Genomic DNA, 9,643 nt, shown 5'->3' on the forward strand with positions numbered 1-9,643 from the left:
ACATGGTGTTGAGAAAAGGAACTGAGTCATGTTCCAGGATTAACCTTCTTGGGGAGCTTGACCCCTGTCTTTGTTCACTGCTTCAGATCAACAGTGTTGGTGTACCAACCTAATGGTAGAATGGATAGTAACAGTGTTGGGGTACCAACCTAATGGTAGAATGGATAGTAACAGTGTTGGGGTACCAACCTAATGGTAGAATGGATAGTAACAGTGTTGGTGTCCCAACCTAATGGTAGAATGGATAGTAACAGTGTTGGGGTACCAAGCTAATGGTAGAATGGATAGTAACCGTGTTGGGGTACCAAGCTAATGGTAGAATGGATGGTAACAGTGTCCGGGTACCAAGCTAATGGTAGAATGGATAGTAACAGTGTTGGGGTACTAACCTAATGGTAGAATGGATAGTAACAGTGTTGGGGTACCAACCTAATGGTAGAATGGATAGTAACAGTGTAGGGGAACCAACCTAATGGTAGAATGGATAGTAACAGTGTTGGGGTACCAACCTAATGGTAGAATGGATAGTAACAGTGTTGGGGTACCAACCTAATGGTAGAATGGATAGTAACAGTGTTGGGGTACCAACCTAATGGTAGAATGGACAGTAACAGTGTTGGGGTACCATCCTAATGGTAGAATGGATAGTAACAGTGTTGGGGTACCAACCTAATGGTAGAATGGATAGTAACAGTGTTAGAGTACCAACCTAATGGTATGGATAGTAACAGTGTTGGGGTACCAACCTAATGGTAGAATGGATAGTAACAGTGTTGGGGTACCAACCTAATGGTAGAATGGATAGTAATAGTGTTGGGGTACCAACCTAATGGTAGAATGGATAGTAACAGTGTTGGGGTACCAACCTAATGGTAGAATGGATAGTAACAGTGTTGGGGTACCAACCTAATGGTAGAATGGATAGTAACAGTGTTGGGGTACCAACCTAATGGTAGAATGGATAGTAACAGTGTTGGGGTACCATCCTAATGGTAGAATGGATAGTAACAGTGTTGGGGTACCAACCTAATGGTAGAATGGATAGTAACAGTGTTGGGGTACAAAATACATAAATAACTGTACAAATGTTATGGAGACACAGTGTTTTGTAAAAACATTGAATATAAGAATAATAATTGGAATCATTTGGACCGGGGAGACCTGATCCTAGATCAGGACTCCTATTCAACACCATGGGGTGTATTCACTAGGAAACAGACCTGATCCTAGATCAACGCTCCTATTCAACACCATGGGGTGTATTCACTAGGAAACAGACCTGCTCCTAGATCAACACTCCAATTCAACACCATGGGGTGTATTCACTAGGAAACAGACCTGATCATAGATCAACACTCCTATTCAACACCATGGGGTGTATTCACTAGGAAACAGACCTGATCCTAGATCAACCCTCCTATTCAACACGATGGGGTGTATTCATTAGGAAACAGACCTGATCCTAGATCAACACTCCTATTTAACACCATGGGGTGTATTCACTAGGAAACAGACCTGATCCTAGATCAACCCTTCTATTTAACACCATGGGGTGTATTCACTAGGAAACAGACCTGATCCTAGATCAACACTCCTATTCAACACCATGGGGTGTATTCACTAGGAAACAGACCTGATCCTAGATCAACACTCCTATTCAACACCATGGGGTGTATTCACTAGGAAACAGACCTGATCCTAGATCAGGACTCCTATTCAACATTTAGGATTACACTGAATGCTTTCCTCCTTAAAACAGGGTAGAGACCTACCTGAATTTGTACAAAATAAACTATTGTTTTGTTGCAAAACGTTGTGCTACGGTAGATGACTAATGAATACACCCCTGATCTGACTGGGATGTAAATCTTTGTCAACAAACAAAAAGAGTTTATAGTTTTTTTTTACCTCTCCCCCTCTTCGGAGGACAAATATGTTGGTTTTATTTCAGATTTTTTGCTACATATACATATATCCAAACATATACATATATCCATACACACACACATTTCCATGTGCCATATACAGTGGGGAGAACAAGTATTTGATACACTGCCGATTTTGCAGGTTTTTCTACTTACAAAGCATGTAGAGGTCTGTAATTGTTTATCATAGGTACACTTCAACTGTGAGAGACGGAATCTAAAACAAAAATCCAGAAAATCACATTGTATGATTTTTAAGTAATTAATTTGCATTTTATTGCATGACATAAGTGTTTGATCACCTACCAACCAGTAAGAATTCCAGCTCTCACAGACATGTTAGTTTTTCTTTAAGAAGCCCTCCTGTTCTCCACTCATTACCTGTATTAACTGCACCTGTTTGAACTCGTTACCTGTATAAAAGACACCTGTCCAAACACTCAATCAAAAAGACTCCAACCTCTCCACAATGGCCAAGACCAGAGAGTTGTGTAAGGACATCAGGGATAAAATTGTAGACCTGCACACGGCTGGGATGGGCTGCAGGACAATAGGCAAGCAGCTTGGTGAGAAGGCAACAACTGTTGGCGCAATTATTAGAAAATGGAAGAAGTTCAAGATGACGGTCAATCACCCTCGGTCTGGGGCTCCATGCAAGATCTCACCTCGTGGGGCATCAATGATCATGAGGAAGGTGAGGGATCAGCCCAGAACTACACGGCAGGACCTGGTCAATGACCTGAAGAGAGCTGGGACCAGCTCATTATATATATTCATTATATAAATAGGCACGTTTAATTTTGTCTGGCTTAGCATTCCAAATAAAATTAGTTTTACTATGGAACCACCTAAAATGGTTCCATAGTGCTGTTGTTGGAGTTTTAACATGATAAAGAGAATGTATTCTGTTTCTGGGTTGTTTACTGTACACACACCTGTTACATATACACCTGTTACATACACACCTGTTACGTGATCATTCATACACACCTGTTACATGAGCATTCATACACACCTGTTACATGAGCATTCATACACACCTGTTACATACACACCAGTTACGTGATCATTCATACACACCTGTTACATGATCATTCATACACACCTGTTACGTGAGCATTCATACACACCTGTTACATACACACCTGTTACATGATCATTCATACACACCTGTTACATACACACCTGTTACATACACACCTGTTACATGATCATTCATACACACCTGTTCTATGATCATTCATACACACCTGTTACGTGAGCATTCATACACACCTGTTACATGAGCATTCATACACACCTGTTACATACACACCTGTTACGTGATCATTCATACACACCTGTTACATACACACCTGTTACATACACACCTGTTACATGATCATTCATACACACCTGTTCTATGATCATTCATACACACCTGTTACATGAGCATTCATACACACCTGTTACATGAGCATTTATACACACCTGTTACATACACACCTGTTACGTGATCATTCATACACACCTGTTACGTGATCATTCATACACACCTGTTATATTCACACCTGTTACGTGATCATTCATACACACCTGTTACATACACACCTGTTAAGTGACCATTCCTACACACGTCTGCTAGGATCATAACACACCTGTTCAGAAATACTATACAAAGAATATAAAAGAGATGACCAAGATCCAATCATGGACTGAGATTACAGATGGAAACATAACTACACACACAGGAAATCTACTGGGTCTGCAGGGTTTTGCTTCAGCCCTGCTCTAACACACCTCATTCTGCCAGTCAAGGTTCTGATTCGACTGATTAGTAGATTCAAGTGTGTTAGAGCAGGGTCGGAGCAAAAGCCTGCACGGCCAGTAGTATCATTCCAGGAGTAGGCTTGGGCGTCCCGTTTTAATTCTACATATTCCTCTATCTCCATGGTAATGTCCTTAACATGACCCTTGACCTTTACTGATCAGCCAAAGCTGTCCCAAATGGCATCCTATTCCCTATACAGAGCCCTATGGGCCCTGGTCTAAAGTAGTGCACTACATAGGGAATAGGGCCCTGGTCTAAAGTAGTGCACTATATAGGGAATAGGGCTCTGGTCTAAAGTAGTCCACTACATAGGGAATAGGGCTCTGGTCAAAAGTAGTGCACTACATAGGGAATAGGGCCCTGGTCTAAAGTAGTGCACTATATAGGGAATAGGGCTCTGGTCTAAAGTAGTGCCCTATATAGGAAATAGGGCTCTGGTCTATAGTAGTGTAGTATACATACTGTATACTACATACTTAATGAGTATATACTACGTACTATTAGTTCATTTTAGTATACTGTATACTACATACTTAATGAGTATATACTACATACTATTAGTTCATTTTAGTATACTGTAACCAACCAGCTCTTTGCCTTCTCTACCGGAAGTTGATGCTGTTGCTATGCAACCTCTTGCTAGCTAGTTAGCGTATCAAATTACTAGTTAGACATTGTTCGACTTTGGGTGTGTTATTAAATTAAATCTGGAGTGCTGGACTCTCTGGACGATGAGTTGGGTTGATTTGAGCTTTCTGGTGCTGCTGGAAACAATTTAATTACGCTTTTTTCCCCCCGACGTTTACTGACACTGGCCATATTCAACGGGTGTTGAGCGGCTCGTAAATTCATTATTCTGCGCTCTGGTCTCAGGCGAGATGCTCTGAAATCGGAGTAGAGAGACAGAATTTACGAAAGCACAACGACTATACCATTTAGCTAAGAATGACGGGAATAATCAAGTCAATAAACGTTGAGTAGTTAGTTAGCCTGTAGTTAATATACTGACACGTTTGATGTATAAGTAGCCAACTACTGTAACGTTAGGTAGGTAGCTAACATACCGGTACATACTGCTGTAATGATATGCTATGTGGTTCACAAGGACAGCGTAGCTAGCAAATTGTCAGCCAACATAACGTGTAAGGTAACTTATTTGAAAAGTCATTACTTTATTACGTTGCTCAACAGTTTCTTAACCTTTGTCATAATTAGTTAAAGTAATGAATTTGTCTCCGCTCTCGTTGGACTTCAGTAACATATTTTCCGCCATTTTCCTAAAATCTGAAAACGATGTGAAGCCCCGCACATTTCCTGAATAATTGCATTATTATTATACAAATCAATACATAAAGCATATGAGGGAACACAAGCATACATAGATTGCAAACAATGGACAATCGAGCTAGGGGGTACAATATCACATTACAATTACACAAGGACCTTAAGGGACATACCTACACTTACAATTCTAACAGCTTTTTTGTTAGTAGAGTATTTAACCGTCTTAAAATACAGTTCAATTTCTTTTTGTAGGGTAAGAAAATGTGGTTTTCTGTTTGTAAATTTACATTTGTGTATATGAAATTTGACCAAAAGAATAATGAAATTAATTACATAAAAATGTTTCAGCTTATTTCTATCGTATGTAAAGAATCCAAGCAGCACATCTCTCCACAATAGTGTAAAATCTTCATAAATGTTTTCAATTATAAATCTACTGGTGTCTTGCCACAGTTTTCTTACATGTATACAATGCCAAAAAAGATGCAACACTGTTTCTGGGTGGTCATTACAAAAGGAGCAATTTGAGTTGATGTTTTCCTTATTAAACTTCATATAGTGGTTGGCAGGATAATATTTATGAATAATTTTAAAGGAAACTTCCTTAATTTTGTTAACAAGTAGGTATGTGTGTGGCAACAACCAAACTTTTTTCCAACAGATATTATCATTAAATCCATTCCAATAAGGCATGACCTAAGGTATAGATACAACATCCTGCTGAAACAAGGTTCGTATCGCTCTGTTGTTGAATGGCCCAAAAGAGAAACAAATCTTTCCTACTGATGAGTCAACAGGGTCAATAGAAGGTAGGCTCTGAGGGTCAGGTCTTGACACGTTCCTGAATAACAGAGCAACACCTGAGGGAATGGCATCTAAAACAATTGCAAAATCTTTAGGTGTTACAGGGACCTTGTAAAGTGATAAGAATTCCTTATAACTGAGTAAAGACCCTCTGCATTTCACAGTTGTCTCACCAATAGGATATTATTTCGGAACAAATATTCTAAAAACAAAGAAGTATTTTTATACAATATTTCCCGATTATTCCATATATAATATCTGTGTGGAGAAAAATTGTGTTTATAAATTAAGGACCATGACAAGAAAACCTGCCGATGAAAAGCAGAAAGTTTCACTGGAACTTTGTCAATATTATAATTGCAAAACAACATGAAGTTAAGGCCACCAAAAGTAGAGAAGACATGATGAGGAATAAAATTCCAGATAGAAGTGGGTCTTCTTAGGAATTATTTTATCCAATTGATCTTAAAAGTATTATTTAAAGTAGTAAAGTCCAGAAACTTCAGTCCAGCATTCTCATAAGTGTTCATTACAACAGTTTTCCTAATGTAATGGGTACGGTTTCTCCACAGAAAGGTGAAAAGCATCTGGTCTATCTCCTTGCTTATTTTACTGTGAAGATATAAAGATAGAGCACCATATGTTAGTCTAGAGATACCTTCAGCCTTGGTTATTAGGACTCTTCCTTTTAAAGATAAGTCCCTCTGTAGCCATTGATTTAGCTTCTTCTGGGTATTTTTTAATAAGAGGGTTCAAATGTAGTAAGCCTCTAGACTTCTGATCCTTTGTAATGGTTATGCCTAAATATGTAAGTTATTCTTTTACTGGAATACCATAATATGAAGGTGTCACACAATCTTTGACAGCAATGAGTTCACATTTATTAGCGTTAAGATATAGACCAGACGCTTTGGAAAAGGATTGTATCACATTGATCGATATGGGAATTTGGTTAGCGTCTTTGAGAAAAAGTGTAGTATCATCAGCCAGCTGGCTTATAATAACTTCTTTACCAGCTTTGGAAATACCTTGTACAGGACTATTATTTAAAGAATTTGTAAGAAGTTGGGTGATTAATAAAAACAGGTACAGAGAGATAGGACAACCTAATTCCTCTCTTTAACTCAAATCTAGGTGAGGTGCCATATTTCAATTTGATAGAGCTGTTACCATTTGCATAGAGAATCTTAATAGCCTTAAAAAAAAAATCCCCAAAGCCTGTCCTCTGCATGTAAACTTAATATTTTGGCGAATATAGTACGACATCCGGGAACTTTTGGCATACTAAACTACATCGTTATATATATATATATTTATACTGCGGACTCCAACTTTGATCTGATTTAAATGACCCTGGGTGCGAGAATTCGTCACTGAAAAATATATTGAGAAAGGTTGGCAAACCAATACATAGTCTGGGTTGGGGTCAATTCCACTCCTCAATGATCTCCTCAATGATTTTCAATGAAGACAATTTGATTTGGAATTTTGTTAAATTTCTGAATTGACTGGAATTAAAATGGAAGTGACCGCAACCATGTACATAGTCACTATGAAAATATAGACCTTAATGATATCTCCCTCTCTCTCTCCCTGTGTCTGTCTGTGTACCTCTCTCTCTCTCCCTGTGTCTGTCTGTGTACCTCTCTCTCTCTCTCTTTCTCTCTCCCTGTGTGTATCTGTGTACCTCTCTCTCTCCCCCCCCCCCCCCCCCCCCCACACCTCGTTGGTCTTCATGGAGATACAGCACCTTGAATTTTAACACATTTTGATTCGTTACAGCCTTATTCTAAAAAAAAAATTGTTTTATTCCCGTCAACAATACTCCATAACGAAAAAGCAAAAAACAGGTTTTTAGAAATTTTAGCAAATTTTTTTATTTTTAAAGAACCCATAAATATGACATTTACATAAGTATTCAGACCCTTTACTCAGTACTTTGTTGAAGAACCTTTGGCAGCGATTAAAACCTTGGGTATTCTTGGATATGATGCTACAAGCTTGGCACACCTATATTTGGGGAGTTTCTCCAATTCTTCTCTGTAGATCCTGACAAGTTCTGTCAGGTTGGATGAGGACTGTTGCTGCGCAGCTATTTTCAGGTCACGCCAGAGATGGTTGGTATGGTTCAAGTCCTGGCTAGTTGGGTAACTGAGAATGTGTCTGTGGAAACTGGCTCTGAGAATGGTTGTGTTGATATTCAGTCTCTCTCATGAACCTCTATCAGTGCCTTCGGAAAGCATTCAGACCCCTTGACTTTTTCCAAATTTTGTTCCATTACAGCTTTATTCAGCATATCTTTATTGTAATATATTCTAAATATATACCATAGCATATCTTTACTGTAATATATTCTAAATATATACCACAGCATATCTTTATTGTAATATATTCTAAATATATACCACAACATATCTTTATTGTAATATATTCTAAATATATACCACAGCATATCTTTATTGTAATATATTCTAAATATATACCACAACATATTTTTATTGTAATATATTCTAAATATATACCACAGCATATCTTTATTGTAATATATTCTAAATATATACCACAGCATATCTTTACTGTAATATATTCTAAATATATACCACAACATATCATTATTGTAATATATTCTAAATATATACCACAGCATATCTTTACTGTAACATATCTAGTGTAGTCAGTCTGTTAAGGTGAGGTGTGTGTGTGTGTTAGTGAGACAGATCCTTTGTCAATAATCTATAAGGTCCTATGCTACTACACAGTGTATAGAGTGCGTACCCTCAAATGACACCCTTTTCCCTATATAGTGCACTACTTTTACAGTATATCCCTGATACCTCTCTACCTTCCTCTCTCCTCCATTCCCCTCTCCCTGTCTCCTCTCTCCACCTCTCCATGTCTTCTCCCTCTCCCTCCCCCTCTCTCCCTCCCTCACTCTTTCCTCCCTCCACCTTTCCATGTCTTCTCCCTCCCCCTCTCTCCTTCTTCCACTTCTCTACTCCCCTCCCCCTCTCTCCCTCCTGCACTCTTTCCTCCCTCCACCTCATGTCCCAACTCAGGAAGTCCATGTTTAAGGAACAAGAGGAAGAAATGGACTTTACGGGTAGAAGACTAAAACATCAGAGGTTTGTAGCGTCTTTTATAATTTAATGTAGAAAAGTGTTGTGGAGAAGTTAGGCTTTCATAGAGAGTCAGAAGTCAGATGATTTAAGGGAAAGACACCTGAAGAACTGTAACGTTAATACAATACTGATGTCAACTTTACAAAATGATAAGTCACATCTTATTTACATTGGTGTTGATTAGCCTAATCAATATGATCCAATGTGATGTTATAGGCTACAGGGCTATGAGGTAGGGTATTATTGGTAAAGGCGACGGACAGCGCCTTATCGTGATTATTATCTGCATGATGAAACTACGTTAGAAGACGTGAATCAGAATTATGTAAAGCTGTCACTAAAGAAAACACTCTGTTTCGTCAAGTCAGTCAAGTGACGAGCAACAATGGGCATAGAAACTATTTGAATGTAGGGCTAAATCAACGTTGAAAATGCTTTCTGGCAACACGGATCAGGAAAGTGGTGGTCCGTTTTGCTCACTGCTGTGCGCTTGATATAACTTGGCCGGTGCACTGTTACATTATTTTACCCACTGGTTCAGTCGCTGTGGCACACCTTTCTTCTGAATACAAGCCCCGGTACAACGGACGAGAAACTGATCGCGCCTCATGTGAACTCAAGCAGTGCATGTGTGTATTCACTAAGGGCACTATTCCAACTTATGAAATTACGCCTTTTTTATGCACGCCTTTCCTACGTAC

Source organism: Salvelinus namaycush, chromosome 8, assembly GCF_016432855.1.
Source record: "Salvelinus namaycush isolate Seneca chromosome 8, SaNama_1.0, whole genome shotgun sequence".
Taxonomy (NCBI): domain Eukaryota; kingdom Metazoa; phylum Chordata; class Actinopteri; order Salmoniformes; family Salmonidae; genus Salvelinus; species Salvelinus namaycush.